The sequence below is a fragment of the Bubalus bubalis genome, chromosome 1 (genome assembly GCF_019923935.1).
Source record: "Bubalus bubalis isolate 160015118507 breed Murrah chromosome 1, NDDB_SH_1, whole genome shotgun sequence".
NCBI classification, from domain to species: domain Eukaryota; kingdom Metazoa; phylum Chordata; class Mammalia; order Artiodactyla; family Bovidae; genus Bubalus; species Bubalus bubalis.
The window spans coordinates 130,738,522-130,759,189 of NC_059157.1; the positions used below are offsets into that span (position 1 = coordinate 130,738,522).

The following is a 20,668-nucleotide window of genomic DNA, read 5'->3' on the forward strand; positions in this document are numbered from 1 at the left end:
TTTTCTTCTTCTTCTTCTTCCTCTTTTAAATCATATTTCCTTCGAATCCTAACCTTCCAACCAGCTCCAGGGAAAGTGACCATAGCAGTGATCATACTGGAGTGAAAGAGATCACACCAGCAGTATGGGAAGTAAGAAGCGAATACAACTAAAAAGAGAAGTACGGCAACCCAAGGAAAGTTCCTGACTTTAAAAGCCAAAAATAAAGGAAGATTTTCAGTGTTTGGGACAACGTTGGTGCAATCTGGTAAGATGAGATTTTATTGACATTTAGCTCCCAACGCAAGAAAAAAGAAAACTGAGAATTATAAAGAAAGGAAACTGGTATAAGTCAATTTTTAAAATGCTTCCTTCCCCCTTCTAAACTGCAAAAAACCTCAGTCACTCCAAACTGGATCATGCCACAAGACTTTCAAAATGATCAACACTTGATTCTCCAAGATTTATCAAACAAACATAGAGGATTTTTTTCCTTAAAAAAAGCACCATATATTTCCCCAGAACATCAATACAAAATAGTCTGGAAAAAGTTAGAATACTGAAAGGAAGAGCAAAAATTAGAATAGAATTGTCCTGTTACCAAACTTCATTTGCTTTAGGTTGTGAAGGGTCCCTCACAGGAAGGAAATCCAAGAGGGGGATACTTCAATTTTTATAAAGCAATTTTCAAAATGATAGAAACTTTCACTTGTATTTCTCCCATTTTCTTCATATTGGCAAACTTGTCAGGTTTTGGAAGTGTGGAGGATTACTGACAGCAACAGAAACAATAAATGTTTCTAGCTGATACAAAGGACTAGCATATACCTCTATCCCTTTTTATTTACTAAGGCATAGACATGCATGTGGATGCATGATAGAGTGACAATTTTAAATTGCTTAATCATATTTTTTTCTTCTTGTCTGTCCCTTCAGCACCTTGCATTTAATTTTCAGAAGTGGTATTACACATAACAAATGAATAAGGGGATAACAAATGCTATTTCAGTCCAGACCCAATTTCACCAAATAATTTCACTCAAGAGCTGTAAGGACCCTTGAAACCTAAGGAATGCAGGGCTACTCTGCATTCAGTTCCTTTTTTATACTCATTTCTTTCATCTAATTCCCACTGATGAAATAAATACATTTTAAAAAGAACTCAATAGTTATAAAACTAAATATATTTCTCCTTTCAAATTACGGCAACAGAGTTATATATAATCACTTGTGTATGTCTTTAGGGTTGTATATAAGAATCATATTGCTTATAGTATGTATGTGTGTATATATATATATATATATACACACACACACACACACACACACATCCCTGTATATTCCAGCTTAAATATTTTCTGGAAAATATTTAACACAATTTCACAATTTCATTTCTATTCCTGAATTATCAAGCAATTTTAACATAGGATTCAGTCTCTGTACTGCAGCTATTGTCCAGGGAAAATTCAGTGTGGCCATTAAATAATCTAATTATTAAAACAGAAATTCTCTTTTTAAAAAGATAAACTGAAAATTTAAAGGCTGCCATTCTGGGGGAGAATGGATACAGGTATGTGTGTGGCTGAATCCCTTTGCTGTCCACCTGACACTGTTACAACATTGTAAATCAGCTATATTCCAATACAACATAAAAAATTTAATTAAAAATGAGTAAATAGCTGCCACCAGTGGTTTTCATTTGCACTGAAAAAAAAAAGATCCTCTGATTTTGATATTAAATTTAGGAGAAGCAAATGAAAAATAAAAATCAGCATATAGATCACCAAGAACTGCAAATGGCCCAAAAAACACATGGGCCTTTTCCCACCTCTAAATCATTGCTTGTGAGTCTAAATACGTACCTCCCTGATTGACCATACTATCTCATGCAACTAATCATACCAAAGGAACAGGGTTTCCTTAGAATCCTAATTTGCCAGCCACTAGGATTGTTGCCCCCATTTTGGGAAAAAGACGATTGTCTCAAATTCTCCAAATGTGATTATTTCAGTTGACTATGACCACAGCTTTTATGTGAAAAACAAATCTAAGTCCTCCTTAAAGTTTCTCTAGACCATATTAAATGACAGATAAGTAACACCAAAGTGTGGGCTGGGCTCCTCACAGCCTGCACCGGCAGCCCACCAAGCAGAGAGAACATCTTTCCCTTAGCCTGGTCCCTTCCAAGCTACAGTAGTGGGGTTTAATGTCCTTCCTTTTGGAGATCTCATGGTGCACACTGCTCCTGTGTTACCTGCAAAATCCCCTTTCCAGAAGTACAGTCAGGCATAATACAAATTCCCCAAGAGTGACAACTCAACAACCTCACAAGGCAGAGGTATCTGACACCCCAAAAAGCAAGTTGGGGGAAGAAAGATCTGCTTAATTAAGGTATGTGTGAGGGACAGGAGTACTATCAAAGGAAAAGGAATTAAGACTTTCACCTGTTTCCATGAAAATACACTGAAAGAAAACCATTAGAACCAACAAATAAACACCGTACAATCACTATCAGCTCTAAACAAAACTGTTACCCACTTTTGCTCCAAGATTTGCAGCAACATCTAGCCCTGGAAAGCACTGTAAATGAAAGTGCACACCCATACTGGATGGACTGGCATCTTTAAGGCCTCCCCTCTACATCTGGAGTACTCTCCCCAAAGCTCTTCTGCTCTCAAAAGAAATGTCTGAAGAGTCTGCCTTCCCAGGGGCCCACTTCTGCTCAAGCCCGAGCGCCCCTGCTTCCAGACCTGGCTCAGGCTCACATGAAGTTGGGCTTCCAAATCCATCCCAACGGAATTCTCAGATCGCTAGCCTGATAATCTTTAAAGGCTCCTTGGGAGCTGGGGCTCTGACTTTTATCTCCCCTCCCACACTTCTTTCCTTTTTGCAGGCTCTCCTTACTCCTTTTGCCTCCCGCCCCACCCCTCTCCTTAATTTGAAGATCATTGACACGATAGGCTGTAATGAGTCCTTCAGAAACTGTTATGATCTACGGTGACAATCTCTGCACCTAATTCACAGATTATTGACAAGCACTGTGGGCTCAGTGGTGTCAAGTTGTACTTGTAGTTTCAACACCCTTCAGCAACCCACATAGCAGCTGGGCCTTGGATTAGGACCCACAGTCTGGCAGCACTTATCTGCCCACTGAGTGGTGGAGAGGTGAGTATCTGTCTATACCCCAGCTCCTGCCCAAGCTGCACTGTACTTTCTCCCTGGTTCCCTGTCTGTCTCAGGGTTGGATCAAATGAACTTAAAGATCTTCAAAGTTTAAAGACAAAGTAAAAGAGCAAACAATAATAAATGAAGGTTCATCCTTATAATCTTGGTTTTAATAATCATTTTCTACACTCCCAAATAGCTACCAAACTCCGAGCCTCATATACTGGCTTTCAGAAGGAGGGTTTGTATTCACCAGGAAAGGTGTGAGAGATGGAGGGGAGAGGGGTCTGAGGACTTGGCACCCAGTGGGCCCAAAGCTAGGCTAGCCCATCCTCCTGGATCGCCCTCAGAAACGGACAAGATTGACTACTTACAAAGCAGGGGGCTCAGTCAACAGACGTGGGTACTGGCCTGGACACTGGGACAAGAGACCAAAAATGCCCGCCCCGCCCCAAAGGGCACTTGGCTCCTGCAGAGAAAACGCAGCGGGTTGCCAGTGTTGCGGCTTTTCCTGCTTCTACGGAGTCAGTCGCTGCCTCCTCCCCAGGCCCCAAAGATGCGAGGCTGCTTTCCTGCTTGCCAGCGTGGGGCGTGAGATTCCTGCAGGGGCTGAGGCCGCCTGAAACCACAGCAATGACACTGTGCTGGGAGAGCTGGGTGGTATTTCCAGGCCTAGGCCACCCACTTGTTCAGTTCTTTTTCCTAAACTTGGGGCTGTGCTTTCTCCCTGGGTCCTGGGAATCTGGGGGCTTATTGCTTGCCCTCTCACAGCCAGGTGCAGCTCCTTCCCTAGACTTCTCCCAGTAGGTTGGGACCCCCGCGGGGCAGAAGTGGGTGGGTGGGTGGGGGGGCAACGCGCGCGAGTGTGTGTTAAATCTCGGCCTCTGCTTTTGCAAATTCTACATCACTTCCGAACAGCAAGCATATATCTAGCCCCTTTAGCTGGTCACCTCCAAGATTCTGCTGGTTTTGGCCTCCCTACGCCTTAGGCAGCCTTGGACCGCGGCTGTCAGAGCTCAGTTTGTCACCTTAACGAGGTTGGCATGAAAGTTTGCCCAGACTTAATATTTCTGTAATGGGGACTAGACTTTCAGTGAAGCAAAGGGGGGGGGGGGAGGGGAAAGGCTGCTTGCCTGTCTTTTCCATAGAATTCCAGGTAAAAACTGAATAAAAGCCTTGAATCTCTTTCTGCCACTGTTTCTGAACTCACGTATTGAGAAACAGAAACCAAGATTTGATTCTGGAATCAGGGAGAGAAAACATCTCTCCTCTCACCCAACAGCAATTTCCCCGAAAACAATCTCAGATCTGATGACTGTGGGAGGTGAGAACAAAGGTAAGATCAACGTTAAAAACAACTTGTGTAGCCACAGTATTAAATATTTTAAAAAGTAATTCTATTATGAAAATTAAGCTAGTTTCCTTCAAAAGGCAAACTTAAAGCAAGCAAGCAAGCCTTAAACTTCTTAAGGTTTTTATCTACAAGTTAGAATTGTTAGTACAGTCCTCAAGAACCATATCACTAAACACCTTGCTGAGATCATGTGTGTTCATTTAGCACACACATCGTTTCAGTTTGAGCTTAAACACCTAAACAAATCCATGTTTCCCCACTGTTTTAAATTCAGAGACTGTGTCATTTTTATAGTTATCTTTCTGAACGATTTCAAAGTGTACCTTTGCCCTCACTCCCAAACCAAAGAAAAAGTCAAAGCTCTTTCTTATGTAGACAGGTAGTTTTTGAAAGTGTAAAAAAAAAATACTCCTTTTCCCCTAGGATGATTTGGATTCCTAGTCAACGAAAATGCTGAATTTCAAAAGAAAATACTCTTTACCGCCGGCACAGCTTTCCTGGAATCCTACAGCTCCGGGTGGGGGTGGGGGGTGGTGAAGAGAGAGGGAGAGGTATCAGGAACCTGTTTCTTAGAGAATACCTGGAATTTAAGCGCTAGCCGGAAAAGGAAAAGTTTGATCAAGATTGGTCTGGGGGAATGGAAACATTCAAATAAGAGATTGGCCTTTTAATTACACTCTGAAAATAAATTTTTAAAGGAGCAAGTTATTTCGTTTAGTCAGAGACTCTGTTACTACATGTGAAGGACCTCTTAGGGCAACAAGATGCTGTGGACAACATCAATACAGCACGCAACAGCATCTTCGTTTGTTTGTTTTTAATGTGTACAGAACGGGAGAGGTAACTTTTGGTTGGTTCTCCACTGCTACAGAGGAAAATCCTCTTTCTCTCTCTTTCTTTTTAAAATCATGCTTCTGTACCTGTTTTACTCTCGCTGAATCTTTAAAGAGAGTACCAAACCCAAACGGGGGCAGGATGTGGCTGCAGGATGTGAGGAGGGAGAATAGATTCGTCTTTATTTTTATTGAATTAAAATTGTGTTATCTCCTTTTAGTTTTGTTGAATTAAACTTATATTATCTTTCAAAGATACAAGAACTTGTTTCCTGGTCCCGTCTCCTTTTTGGACGGTAATAAAGCGTGTTATCTTTAACCCCAGAGCAAGGTTCTAGCGATTTCCAGGACTGGCGCTGCGCAGCTCCGACTGTGTCCAACAGGGGGCGCTGGGCTCGAACCTGCGCGGCGGCTCAGCGCCGCTTCACATCTGAGCCGGGTTCTAGCCCCTGAAGGCGAGAGCCGCTCACGGGGTCGAGTACAGAGCTTTAGTCTTCGTGGATAAAAAGAGATTAAAGGCTAAATTCTTTTTTGGGGTGTGTGTGCGCGCGTGTGCGTGTGTGTGTGTGTGTGTATGTGTGTGTGTGTGGCGGGGGTTTATCAGTTTTAACCAACTACGAAAATGTAGAGCTTTTTATCCTTTGATGTTCTATATAAAGAGACTCCTATCGGTGGGGGAATTACATGGTTTCTGAGCCAACACTGCAGCTACAGTGTGAGGGAAATTATTTAATTAAAAATATATTTTTCCATCTGTTCACATGATCTTTTTAGAAGTACTTAAAAAGCTGACACTGATCTCTTTGGCCTGTTCACCCTGCCCCAAGTTTCAAATACTTTAGCTATTTCGAAGGCCCTTCTATTAATTTGAAGGGGGAAAAAAGAGACCCAAATATTTAAATCCCCCAAAACAGTTACTCCTCTGCATCCTTTTTTACCCATTTTCTTTCTTTAAATAGGGACTTTTATGTGATTGACACACTTCACGTTGCCTATTCTGCAAAGCCAGGTATAAATGACAAGAAGCGACTCTAAAAAAATTTTTTTTGATGTTGGACTACATAACACCCAAGTGTAAGATGAAATCTAAATAAAATTGTAATCCACCCACCCCCACCCTAACTTAAAAAAAAAAAAAACCTTCACCTGTATTTAAATAGCGTGTCTTTAATTACAGCAGTTGGGGATGCATGAGGCTGAAATGAAATTAGCAGTCATTACCAGTCCTTTAACTCTGTGGTGCTTTTGATCAGCACTAAATTAGCTTTCCAGTCCTAACAAAGACTCTACAGCAAGCAGTGGGCTGTAAATAAGACAGCGCGACCTGCCCTCAACACCTTTTCTCTTGTCAATCATAGTTCTATCATTCAGCCCAAGATTAACCTTTATCTACCAAATTTAGAAAAAAAAAAAAAAAGGAAAAGGAAAAAAGCAAAGAAAGAAAGAAGAAAAAGAAAAAGGAGGCGGGAAGGAAAGCCCTCTTACCACCTCATGTCGAAATAACAGAGGTTCCTAAGAGACCCCTTAAAATTGTATTATAATGAACCTATGTCAGAATCTGCAATTTCCAAATCTTCCCTCCTCACCCCAGCCCGCTGCATTTCTCGAGTGCAGTAAGAGAGTCAGAATGTTGTTCAGGTGGGAAAGAAATCTTTTCCCCCGAATTACTAATTGGGCATGGGCCACCCTCCATAAGTCAGTTTGCCATTAGCCTCTCCTTTTCTATTACTCTTAACAAAATTTTGGAAGAGGACGAATGTTTGAGGAAAATATACTGATAATTTTAAGGCACGTACATAAGTTTCCAGGATGAAAACAATTAATTTACACAAGTAGTCTACAGTTTCTAAGTCTGCGGGGAGTTGGGGGGGGGGGGAGCCCACCAACGGTAACGACAAAACCCAGCTGCTTTTCTGTGTAGAATTGAGAAAGTAAAACGTTGGTTTAAATTGCCATTAGAGGGCACCAGAGAGCAAGCCCTATCACCCCTTCGCACAACTTCCCACAGAAGCCCTCCTAGCTTCCAGCTTCGCCATGCTCTGTAATTCCTTCTCTCAGGTAATATTTCCGGCTTATCCTGCCCTCTTGCTTTTCTAGCCTCCTCAGTGTCAATCTCTCATAAAGAACAAGGTGTCGCCATGTCCCTTTCCTTCTCTTTTCACACCCTTCCCCTCAGCCACCACCAAAATAGTAAGATGCCAGATAAAACAGCAGCAGCCCCTTAATGATATATACCTTTTGACGCAAATCACTCTTTCTACTCTGTGTAATCTAGGTATGGAGAAGATTCTTTGTAGAGATGAAATGTTAGAATTTAATATTTTTGAAATGGAAGCCTGAATTGTTCATTTCTGCATTTCTCTCTGGGGGCTCACAGATTTCTTCATTTTCATAGAAAAGGAAACACACACCAGGGAAGGCAACTGATTATGTTCAGTGCTAAAACTGCTCAGAAGAGAATAAAATAATGTCATTTCATTTCTGCATTTGTTAAAGAAATCAAAATTAGTGTTTAATTCCAAAAGTTAACGCCTTCAGACTTAAATCTGTGTAAAATGACTGCCACACAGAGTGTATTTCCAGATCTCTTAAAGGTCAAAAAAAAAAAAAAAAAAATAGAATGAGAGGAAGAGTGAGTTGGGGGGGGTGGGCGGAGAGGAGTGAGCTAGCAGTGAATGTCAAAGTTGGGTTGCAAGCTACTTACATGTCCATGCCAGATCAGGGTGTTGTCTTGTAGCAGTTTGATTGGCAGGTAAAAAAGCAAAAGAACGTGAGGGCTCCCTGAGCCTCTTGTCAGCCCAAGCTTGATCACTTCTCACCGGACAGAACGAGTTGAAGGAGCTTGCTATTCTCCTCTCGTCCTCCATCCAAGGCACCATGAATCCATTTCGGCTTTTCTTCCCCCCAGTCTCTCCATCAGCCTCCTGCCTTCACCCGCTTCGCCTTACACCAGCCTCCAAGACCTAGCCTAGCTTTGCCACTGCAATCCCCTGCAACAAGAAAAATCGTTTATGGCTTAAAACCCCAAATGGCTGATTTTTTAAAAGAGAGAGAGAGAGAGGGAGAGGGAGAGAGAGAGGAGAGAGAGGGTGAGGGGGAGAGAGAGGGGGAGCGAGAAGAATGCACCCAGAGAACAACAAAAAAGTCAGTTATCCTAACACTGCTCTATCCCCCCACCGTACAGAAGAAGAATAAAAAAAAAAGCTTTATGTTTTTTCAGTGGGTATTCAAAGATAATTTGATGCCATTGTTTCTGCTACAGATGGTTCTTTTAAATACAATAACACGGCTCTTTGTGCAGGCTACCCACAATAAAAATCGAAAGCGTTCCCCTGAATAACCATTTTGTTCTCTCTTGTATGGGGCCAACAAAAGATGCCGTGAGGTAATGGGTTCTGTTTATTGAAGCCATAGAATAGGGGTTTGATAAAGATTTTTTTAAAGCAGAAGACCTTGCAAGGTCGGGCTGATCTCTTCATATTTTTTATTAAAATATTTGTCCAATAGATTATTCCTTGGTGCAGCTGCAGGTTTCCTCCTCGATTCTTAATCAGCCCAAACATCTGTCTCTTTGAGGAAGCTTTAAAAAAAATCTGCAATTGTATCAATGGTGCAGTAACCTTATCAAATCCTGAGTTTTTAGGCTCAATGCAGGCAAAGGCAATGGAGTTTCAATCTGTTTCGTTCTGATGGGGTGAGGTGGAGGGTTGGGGGAAGAGGAAACACACCAGCCCCAGACAGAGTAACTGTGGGGGGTGGGGGGGAAACAGGCTTTCCTCCCTGCCAACCCCCACCCCCTGTTGGCCATGCATAACTGCACAAGCCAGACACATAGATCACTGAGGACTTGAGATGTGTCTGCTGATCTCTGCAAGCTCCACCCGTGCGTGCATGTTGGACAGGGGTTAGGCATGTTTTCCTACTATGCTTCCCTTCTTCTCTAGGTAGATCTCCAATCACAGAAAACCTAGGATGGGATCCCAGGGGGAGGACTAGAACAAACTAGAGGTTAGTCTTTAGTACCCAAAGGGTCCTACTCTTGGCTCTCTTTCATTTACTATTAGTTAGCTTTGACTCATGGATTGCTATCCTGCAAGGGGACTGTTGGCCACAGCCCTGCTGCTACAGTGCCCCATGCCCTCAGGGTTCTTATAACCACCCTGCTTCCCCCTTGGTTCCACAGAGAACATCTGCTTCCCCTCACAGGGGGAGCCCTGACACCTAGACTCAGCTGAGGTCTGTATCAACTTTGAGCCCTGAACCCTAAGGCAATGAGGGTGCCGCAGGAGAAGTGCAGGAGAAGATGGCTAAATTCCTCTACCTTTCTACAGGAATTAATGCCAGGGCTCTCTGGGCCTCCAATAGTCCAAAGTGACAGTAATCCACTTTCATGACTTCTGTTCTGTGTATTGTCACTTGTGGAAAGACAATAGTCTGGGGAAATGGCTTTAGTCTTAAAAACAAGTTTTCATTGGGTTCTCTTGCCCCCTTCATCATTCAGTCCTCCCTTTCTTCCTACAAACCATTCGAAATAAAAGATGAATACTCAAATGAATGTCTTGACAGAACTGATCTTAGCTTCTACTTTCCCTTTTGGAAACTGTAATGTTATTTGTTTACAACTGGTCTGAAATAATCTAATAAGGAATTCTTGGGGACTATTACTTAGACACTAATTAAAGCCTTTCCTGCAAAACTTGAAAAACACAAACAATAAAACAGAAAATTAAACAGTATTCCACATGGCTGTTTCTCAAAAATTCATTTTATGTCTCAGGATGAACACCTTAATATCAGTTTGAAAGGAATGAAAGTTAAGGCAATACTAAAAAGTTATGTACCTCTCTGCATGCTCTGGATCAAGAAAAATGTGCCTGTATAAGTGTATTTTGGTGAAGCAAGCAAGTGGAGAGTGTAAATCAAGAGCAACCTTTAATAGAATAGGCTGAGGAGTGTTACTTTCCTCACCAGGGGAAAGGTGTGTGTGTGTGGGGGGCATTATGCAAAACTGAAAGTCAATAGTAGAAACACCTCCTCCAACTAAGGTGGAGTGGGAGAGGGCAAATGTAAAATGTTTATTCCAGGGTTTCATAACTTTGCACTACAAAAGTAATCCACTGAAATAAAGGAATGATCTCTTCCTGCTTCCCTTGTCCTATTTTTTTGAATGTCAAAATTTATAAAGGAGGTCCCAACCTGCTGAAAGCTATTTTCCTTTTCATAATGAACTGAAAGAAGATTCTGAACTGCTTGTCCTTTTTCCACCAAGGGAGGGGTTTGGGACTGAATGTGTCTGTAAGCTAGGAAGGCATCAGTGAGTACCCTGAGGTGTCTAAAGGGTGAGTAAACCTTACATATTTTATCAACTGAATCTATTCAATCCCAGTCAAAAGGAAGTTTAAAATCTCTCAGGTGGCCTCACTCTCTCTCTGGTTAAGGATAGGAGGACAGTTTTGTAGGTAAGCCTCCAAAATTTGTCTAAAAAGCTGTAATGCAATTCATTCTATCTGACATGTGAGGAGACTTCAGCCTATGACTAAAATGTGGAGTGGGTGATGATGAAGGGAAAGTGACTAACTGCCTTAGTAGGTGAGGGAATCAAGAACCAGCTGCCTTCAATTGGAAAACTGCTTAAAAAAAAAAAAACAAAAAGCAAAATAACCTTTCTGTATCCACAAACTAATTTGACTGGTCAGCTCCCCTCTCGTTGGAGCAAGCACACACCACAAAAACGACTCTAAGTTACAGGGCCGGCTTTCTGACGGGGGGAGGGGGTGGGGAATACGTGTGCACTATTTAGGGGCGTTTATAGGTGCCTCTGAATCGGAAACTTCACTATTCAAAAGTGCTTTGGGGCCAAATGAGCTCTCCAACTCTACAAGCAGAAAGCCCTACTGGGGAGATGTTGAGGGGGGATATTCCTCCCCCACCACCAGACTAGGCTGCATTCAGCAAAAACGACTCAGATTGAGGGAGGTAGGGAGGAAAGGAAAGAAGAAAAAAAAGGAAGGAAGGGAAGGAAGAAAGGAGGAAAGAGAAGAGATTTTTAAAAAGAGAGGATTTAATTGGACTTAGTGGCAGAGGGGATTAGCAAGAGGGGCACTCGGGACCTGGTTTTAAATTGGCGAGTGCATTTTAGAAGGAAACACTACGCACGATCAGGGTCTGGGTGTTCCAGCGAACTGATGACCATACAAATCACGAGTTTCACAGGGATGGCATAGTGTCATGCTTTAGCCATCAGCTATCGTGGAAACTAGCCTCCCTCTCGTAGGCAATCCATCATTCACTAACTGGCCGCTCTACCATTCCACACGGAAAGAAGTCGGACTCGGAGCCTCCGGCGCGGGCTGGGTCTGGGAACCCTCTGCGGGCGCGGGCGCGCGGGCGGGCGACCGAGTGCCGGCCAAGCGGGGCTCGGATGGGAGCGGCCCGCGCCAGATCCGAGGGCGATTGCCTCCCCAGCCTGCGGAGGGTACGGCCGCGAGTGCCTCCAAATCACTAGGGGACTCTGAACGTGTTGCTCCCGTCAACTCGCCCGACATGATTCATTTATTCACTTAGATAAACCACCACTGCCACACCAACCTGCCACTTGATGCGCACTTAAAAGGACAGGGGAGCGCGGCCAGGCAGACCCTCCGCCGGACACGACTCGGGGAGAAACGTGTTTTAAAATCCAAGCTCTTGAGCTTCTAACCCGGGAGCGCGCGCGAGTGTGTGAAGAGGCTGGGAACGTCGGTTTTCAGAGACTCTAGAATAAACTTCTCGCCCCCCTCTCCTCCCGAGGACAGCCGGGAATGTGGGTGATCGAGTCTCATTGGGTCGGGTCGGCCTTCTAAGTTGGCGGGGCCCTGCGGGACCAGTCTGCCTGACCCGACCGCGCTCGCATTGGAGAGCCGAGGCTCGATCGGTCTGCCGGGCTGCATAACCCCCGCCCCGCAGCAGCAGCGTCCCTCGCGCGCCGCCGCGTTTCCCGCGCTCTCGGCCCGTACTTCCCGGCGCGGCCTACAAGGCCCCGCGCGGCCCCGCCTCCGGGTCCGCTCGGTCTCCGGCTGCGAGCGGGAAGGCGGAGGTTATCCGCCGAGGGACAAGCGGCGCGGACCGAGTAAGTGGAAGCTTGAGTCCCGGGTCGCCTGCAGGCCTGCTTTCCAGGCCACCCTTTCCCACGCTGGTCGCCCCGAGGCGCGGACGTGCGCGCCTGCCTCCCGGACTCTAGACTCAAGCGTGTTGGGACTCGCTCGTATACTCGAGTGCACTGTATGGGGGGTTTGGTTCTATTCCCACTACGCCGCGTGTGGAGGCCGAGCCCGGCACAGCCCAGGAAGAGTGGAGAGCGTGGTGTCCTCCCCGGGGCTGGGTTGTGGGCATCTCGACGGCTCGAGGGATTCAGGGACGTTTAGTCGGGAGCGGAGGGCAGACCCTCCCAGGGGAGGAGGCTCGCGGGTCCGCGGCCACGACTTGGGAGGCCCAGGTGAGAAGCCGAGGCTGCAGGCTCCAAGGCGGCCTCCTTCCTCGCTGGTCACATGCCAGGCGTGGTCTTCCTCCCCACTAGTGTTCAAACTTCTGGAACTCTCTGAGGATCCCCCAGTCTTTGTTTTACGTTAAGAAGGGACTAAGAAGGATGTGTTTTTGTAATTAAGAGGCAAGTTGGAGGTAGGAGTAAGGCCTGTGAGTAGCATTCATCAATGGCCTCCTTAAACTTTCTTGAGATACATGAAATTCATGCAATCGTATGTTCTGTGTTTATGTGTTAGCACTTAAAAGTGTTGAACATTTAAGATATGCCACACATCTGTGACTTTTGAAAAAACTTTATCAGTTTTAGAGTTTCAGTAAATGGAAATGTCTCTGGTCTTTCAACCTCTGAGGGTAGTGGAATATTTGTTTTGTGTCCCTTTGGCATAGTCAACTAGTACTATGCTCCCAAGATAAAGTAATTTGCGTTTTAGTTCAAATAGTGTCACCATCTACTGGACTTCAAGAATGACATAAACTGAGGATATTCTCCACACATATACCTTATTCTGTGATGTAACTACCAGTACGCAGTTGGATTTGATAGGCTTGTAACTGAACTGAAATGGTGGAGTGCGGCTCCATAACACCCTTAAAGACCCAGTGCAAAAGCTGTATGTACGTAAATATTTAAAAAGGTACCTCAGAATGTGGTGATTATTCTTTGCTTCTCTATTTCAAAGGCCCAAGGATGGGCAGTTGGTATGGGTAGATTACTGATACATTCTTCTTTTTATGTATATATATATATATTTTTTTTAATGGGCTCATTTACAGTGGTGTGTTTCTGATATACAGTAAATTAATTCCATTATATATAGTAATAAACTTTTTCACATTCCTTTCCATTATAGTTAATTGAATATAGTTCTTTGTGCTCTACAGTAGGTCCTTGTTTATTTTATATATAGTAGTGCATATCTGCTAAACCCAAACTCCTAATTTAAACCCCCTTCCCTTTCCCTTTGGTAACCATAAGTTTGTTTTCTGTCTGTGAGTCTGTTTCAGTTTTATAAATAAGTTCATTTGCTGACACATTCTTAGAGTAAAAATTGTGAATTTTGGGAGAAAAGGACCATCCCATTTGAAGTTTTGCCTGTGGAAAGTAGTTAAATGATCCAAGGAAACTGATTCTAGGGAGAATTCCTACTTATATCTTCCCTTCCAATCCATTTTTCCAACATTCTTTCTTCACTGTTGAAAAAAGAGCAACATTCTATTTGTTTGAGGGTAACAAGAGGAAAGGACCTAACCTTTAATGGACATCTATTATGTACCAGAAACTTTCTCATATTTAATTTTCATAATCTTATAAAATGGAATTATCCTCTTTAAAAAAGTAAGGGAAAGATCCAGCTGGTTTAAATATCTGTGGTCACACAGGTGGCAATAGTTAATCTAGGTTTGAAATCTAGCTCTATAATTCTAAGATCCAGCTCAGTGTTTAGAATCTGGTTAACTGAGTCTAAATAGACTCAAGCAAGCACCATTGGTTACTGATTATTGCAGGTTCAGGTGGAAACTGTGAACAGTATGTCATTTTATCTTTTTTTTGTTTGTTTTTCTCTCCTTTTTCTAGAAGGCAAGGTCTTAATTCTGGCTCTCCTTAGGATCTTTTGGCTATGAAGAGACTGATTTGAAGCAGGGATATAAAATTCTGTGTCTTTTTCCTGTGCCATACCAAAATTGAACCTACAGTTTAAATGCAAGTTTTCTGTATTTAGGTCTCAATTGGCATCAGGCTACCCATAGGCTGGCTTGGTCAAGGTATGATTTCGTGAGGATAGACTCAGGTCAAACTAAGTATCACTCTTAAAACTCCAGCCTCAGAAATGAAAAGGGTGGGAGGGAAATATAGTAATAACAGAACGCATGATTGCTAATTAACCTTATTAACAACTGCAAGCCAGTGAACATTTATATTTTTATTTTCTCAAAGGCAATTAATTTTTTTTGCCTTCTATTAACTACCTTTCCCCCCCGATAATCACCTATATCAAAACCACCCTTTAAAAGGTCAGTAGAAATTATTTTAAGACATTCAAATATAAAAAAGTATTGTTATTTTAATAGGCACTGTGGATAGTTTAATTTGTATCTTGTATTAAATTAAACATATGGTGAACAGGGTATAATAGATTTTCTATAATTTAGCTGCCAATGTGGCAACAGCAGCCAGTTACTCTCACCAGCAGACTTGTCAGTGGTTTGTTTACTAGCTTATTTGAATTAAAATAAAGCTTCGCTTCTGCTGACTGCACATCATTATCTATGAGACCATAATCCTGCTAGCAAATCCTATATCTTCCAGAACTGGCTCTTTTGTTTGGGATTACTGAGAGCTTAGCCTATAACAAAGAGGAATAAGGCATCCCTCTCATCCTCATAATTAAGTGTGGGGACTAATTTAGAAACAAACCCAGAAAGATGTACTATTTGGAGTTATATTTCGATACAGAATGGGAGAGAAACAGGATAGGCCAAACACCTGATTGTTAACAGAATGTTTAAACTATTAAGCAAGTGTACTACAGGAATCCAGCTTGTTAAAATTAAGAGAAACAGCAAATAAGGCATTGATGGCCTTTGCACGGGGCAGTAATTCTGTATGAAGGATCTGAAGGTATGTTTGGGAAGAGGAAGTATTAGATTGTCAGGCAGGGGAAGATGTGCTGTTTGCTTTGTGAATGCCATTTATTTTATTCTTTCATTATCCTAACAGGCTGTGCAATTAATAGTTATTGTTATGAGCAGAGTTATTAAAATACTGAAATAAAACACTTTTATTCACTAGAAAAAATAAAACTGTCTTTGGAAATAGTTAACATTTTACTTTCATGGTGCATGAAATTTAGCAAAAAGAAAAGAATAGGTGATTTCCTGGCTCTTTCCATCCACTCAGCTCAAAACAGAGCTTCATGAATTCTGGTAGCCCAATAAAATCTATGTTAAGGAAAGAACTTAACAACTAGGATGTATATAAAAACAGCTTTTACAATCCACAGTCCATATATAAACGGATGCCTGTTTATTAAAGAAGAGGGAAGACACACGGGTTGATTTGTCAATGTCTTTAAAACTAATTGTCACAGATGGGAATTCTGAGGACCTGTGTGAAACCAAACCAGACTCTGGTGAATTATAAAGCAGGTCCTTAGACTTTAAAAACATTTAGGCAAAGTGACAGTTCAGAACATCTGTTAGCCTTCTGTCTGAGTATAAACTAGATGTCATGGAGTGCACAGCTGTAGGCATTTTAGGCTTTTTTTGCCAACATCTGTCACAGCAGTACAATAATATAGGTAATTATCAACACCTTATATAAACTGTTTGCCATTTTAATTTTTAGAAAGAGTAAAATTAGTGTTACAGTCCTTGGCAAAAATAATTGAGATGAATATAGTCATTTTTATCAGATGAATAAGTGATCTGATCATTCTTTGAAAAACACACATTTTAAATATTTTCTGCAGCCAATATTGGTATTATGCCATTTTGAAAAGAAAAATTCTAAGTGCTTTTTTGTAAAAAGATTAAGTTAGAAAAAGAAAAGTACAAGTTAAATAAGAGGGAGGGCAGAAAGAGGCCAGTAATTTGCTGTTCAGAGCAACCAAAGGTGTTATATGTCTTATGATAAAAAGATAGATTTTAATACCACATAATTGTGATATTGATTCCATAGTCATAAAGATTAATAATTTGTTTTATAATGTCAGTATAGCGAAATCTGTATTGATGAATTATAAAAATTGCCTTTCTCCACTCTCCTTGCCATAGAACTTCTCTGTCCTAGAATTTTGCAGAGAAATGGCATATAAAACTAAAATTCACATCTTGCCATCTTGGTAACTAAAGTTAATTTGAAAGGGTTGGCACATCATATAAATTCAAGGACTGTTCATTCTTTTAATGCCAGCTGGGTATGGATCATCTAGAGTGTTCATCCTAAGATACTGGGAATTATTGTCTCATATCTGATTCCCTTGACCTGTGCAGTTGTTGTGTTTCAGTCTAAAGAACTCGAAGCAGCAAGACTGTATTCCGAATCACCTGTTCTGGGGAAGATGCCAGTCAATAATGTCTTATTGAAAGACCAGGCCCAGCTAGAGAAAATGAAGGAATTGAGCTGCAGTTGGATTTCATCATCTAAACATGCAATGTGATCTTAACCAATTCATTACACACTCCTTTTGTTTCCACTACAAAAGGGATGTTGCCTCTGTCAGAGGTTGTAATTCCAGTATGTTCAAGCAAAGACAAGGGAGAAATTGAAAAAGTGCTATCAATTCTACCCACAGCCAGGAAGAACTGTAGGGTCAGAAGGTCATTATCACTGTCCTATGTACAGTTCACACTAGACCATGGATAGCTAAAGTTTCCACATGGCAATAGAAAGGTATAATAAAGGAGACACAGAGAAAATATTGAAAAGGAACAGAAGTAGGAAGTCATATTCTTAAATATGTTTGATTTAGCACATGAAGAATCAAATGAAGTGAATCTCTATTTGGACAGTAGTTGTGGATGCTTAAAATTATGCTTGCTTAGAACAGTCTTGTGGAGGAGGGAAATTTTATTCATGAAAGGCTGCCTTGGCAAAAAATGAGTCACAAATGTCAGCGTTTATAATCTAAAGGTCTGAAAAGGGTCAAATGAGAAAAGAAGGGAAAATAAATATAGATATAAAAGGCAGACAACTTGGCCCAAAAGGAAGGATTAAAAATAAAAGACCATGAAAAGAAAAATGTGATACTGATGAAGAATAAGGCTTATGGGGTTTCTGGGAAGAGTAAAAGAGGATATTGATTACCAAATAGAGTATTAGGGACCAAATGAAAATTTAGGGCCTTGTGAGTGTCAGCACTTCCTAAAGAGAGTTATCAGCTGTAAGAACTTAGTCTTGGAGAGACAAACATTTAGAAACAATTGCTTAGTAGTATTGTTTTGAGGTCTCTTAAGGTGAATTTTCTTGACACTTCTTGATGCCGTATTTCTTTATCATTGAGTAAAAGTCAATATAGTTTGATGCCTGGAATGAGAGAGGGAGAGAAAGTAACCCATTTCCCCAAAAACTTGGAAAATACTTTATTTTTAATGATGAATTCCACTCCTTAAGGATATTACTTTTTTTCCCGTCCTGTTTTGAACATTTGGGACAGAATAGTAGAACAAGGATATCTGCAACATCAGATATCAGAATGAGCTTCAAAATGGTTGGATTAAAAGAGTCTTCACTACAGTGGTGGTTTAAATGAAATACACATGATTTCAGAGTTTATATTGTGAATATAAACGTACACTTGTGTTTAAATATCCCTCCTTAATTACTTGGTGCTCCTTAAATGATAGGAATAATACATTTTCAGGGTCCATTTTATATGTTGAAAATTATTTGCTCAAAGCCACAGCTAACTCTGATCAATCCTCTGAAATAGAGAGTACGCTGTCAGCATGCTCTCATCTTCCCTCTTTTGTTGCTATCACTTCCTCTGTTTGTACCCACTGCCCTCATCTTCCTTCATTAAGTATCTTAATCCTGGCTGATCTTTCCTAGGTAATGTCCCAGCTTTACCCTACCATTCCGCTTTTCAAAATCTGAAACAAATGGCCAATAGATTCAACCTAATATACTAATGACTGGTAATAACATTGTGTTCTTTCTTCAAAGTTGCTGTTACTGAAGGAGAAGGTGGGCAGAGATCTTAGTGTCATTTTTGTATCTCTGTATCACTCATTAACGTCTTCCCCATAATAAATATACTATACATTAAATCCTAAATGAATATTTGTTGCTTTGTGTTTTTGTCCCCACATCTAGTTGTATATAATTGAGACTAATCTTATGTTTTTTATTTTTAAATTTTATGTATTTATTTTTTAGGCTCCAACGGTTAGGTATAGCAATCAAGCAGAACTGGTCTTTAAAAGTGATATTAATTTTTCCTTACTGATATTTATTAAAAACACATTAAAGAGAAAGTTTAAAAGGAAACTGTCCTCTATAATACAACCAACCTAACAATGTAAATAACTTAAATTTTCTGTATTCCTTTCTGATCTTTGGCCCATAGATAATTAAAAATTACATTTGTAGTACACATAGTTTTTATTTTTATGTTTGCTTAATTTTTTGTTTTTGAAATTGAATCTGTCATTTAGGGAAGGGACAATGACTTCCCTAAATATTAAAATCTCTAATGATAAAATTTTATACCTTCACAAAAAAAGGAATGTATTTTTGGATTGGGGAGACTTTCAGGTCTCAGTAAGGGCAGCGTATCTGAAAGCAGCTAATCTTTTATGGTATAAATCATAGGATTTTTGTTTTAGAAGAAGAAATTAGAAACATACGATTATAGGGACATAAAGTAGGTTTTGGGGAAAGAGAAGATCCAAAATGAGATTTAATAGTAGGTATCAACTTCTGAATGTTGATAACTAAAGGTATTTACCTGTCCTTCCCAGAGTCTATCTAGAAAAAAGCCTGAGCTTGCTGAGTTTTTCTATCCTTATTCCAAAAGCAGAGTTTGGTCAAAAGGGTTTGGATTGGTAGGCCATATTCACCAGTGTAAAGCGTAATTAATTCTTTAATTATCAATCTGATCAGGCACAATCACTTTTTTAGATACCCCAGAAGGAAACAGTGGAATGTTTTGTTAAGCAAGGCATCAGATTGAACACTTTAATGTGTTATGTAATTAGTGTGTGTGTATATATATATGTGTGTGTGTATTTTACCACTATCAGTCAAAAAGATTTAGAAGAACTGCCGCAGTGTGGAGTTTAGCCTTGAATGTCCATTACCAGCAAATGAATGATAAGAAGAATATTAGAAAGTAGTACATTAGAAAGATACACTTTAATGCAGTCCATTTCTTTCCTTTTTACCTACTTTGTTATGACCTTATTATTTGTTGTGATGTTTACATATTCATTGCAAGTAGTGATCCCCTTTCTTACACGTGTTGTGTGTGTATGTGTGGGCTGCCCCATGACTCCCAATTGCAGGGAATGATTCATTGTGCTATGCAGTTTAATCCACCATTTCTTATTTAAGTAGGATGGCAGCTAGAGTATTTTCCTTCCTAATATAAAACTAAAATCTTACAACGTGTAATATTATCAGTCTAAACATAGGAGATTGCTTCCTTTCTAAAGTAAGTTAGAGTTCATAAGATCATAGAACAAAGCCCTCTGGAATTCTCCCCTTTATAACTCAGCTTGTTCTGAAGGGGCCAGAAAATCAGGCCACAGCCCAGACAGAGAAAATTGTGCTACATGGAAAATGCAGAGCTGATTCTCATCTCACACCTGCAGAATCTTCTGTCAGCTGTTCAATTCTAAGTTCTGTGGCTTTTCTCCATTCCTGCCTGTTTGGCTGGCTAATTTGTTAACTCCTTGTTATCTGCTGCAAAGACCGCATAGGGAAATATTTACGGATCAAGAAAACCACAAGAATGAAAGGGTGATTGAACCGGCTGACTGAATTTTGTGTTTACTTCACTAAGCCATTGCTGACAGTGGTCTTGACAGCTGCACACAGTCCATAGTGGCATCTCAAAATTAGGCCTTGACTCCCTAGCCTAGCTTCCATTCATTCCACCTTCAGCAGCCATCTAGCTATTCTGTACACCATCCTCATTTTATGTTGCAGGCAAAAAGCCAACAAAAATATAGTCACATTTAAAAGCCTTTTAAGCAGTGAGCACCTCCCTCCTTTCCCAATTGTTCCCTGCTTTTTCACATTCCTAGTTAATAGGTTTTTAAAGCAGTTTCCCCAACTCTTTTCCTGCCACATACTGTCTTGCCTGGCATCTAT

General features: G+C 41.1%; 2 long non-coding RNA genes across 2 annotated transcripts in view; one reads left to right on the forward strand and one right to left on the reverse strand.

Moving 5' to 3' along the window:
* LOC102397183 overlaps window positions 1–8,561 on the reverse strand; it is a 45,086-nt gene extending 36,525 nt beyond the window's left edge. The window contains exon 1 of the long non-coding RNA XR_003109970.3: window positions 8,036–8,561. This is a non-coding gene — a long non-coding RNA (uncharacterized LOC102397183). The remainder of the gene's footprint in view (window positions 1–8,035) is intronic.
* A 2,538-nt stretch (window positions 8,562–11,099) lies between these two features.
* LOC102397510 overlaps window positions 11,100–20,668 on the forward strand; it is a 95,820-nt gene continuing 86,251 nt past the window's right edge. Inside the window, exon 1 of the long non-coding RNA XR_003109989.3 lies at window positions 11,100–12,439. This is a non-coding gene — a long non-coding RNA (uncharacterized LOC102397510). The remainder of the gene's footprint in view (window positions 12,440–20,668) is intronic.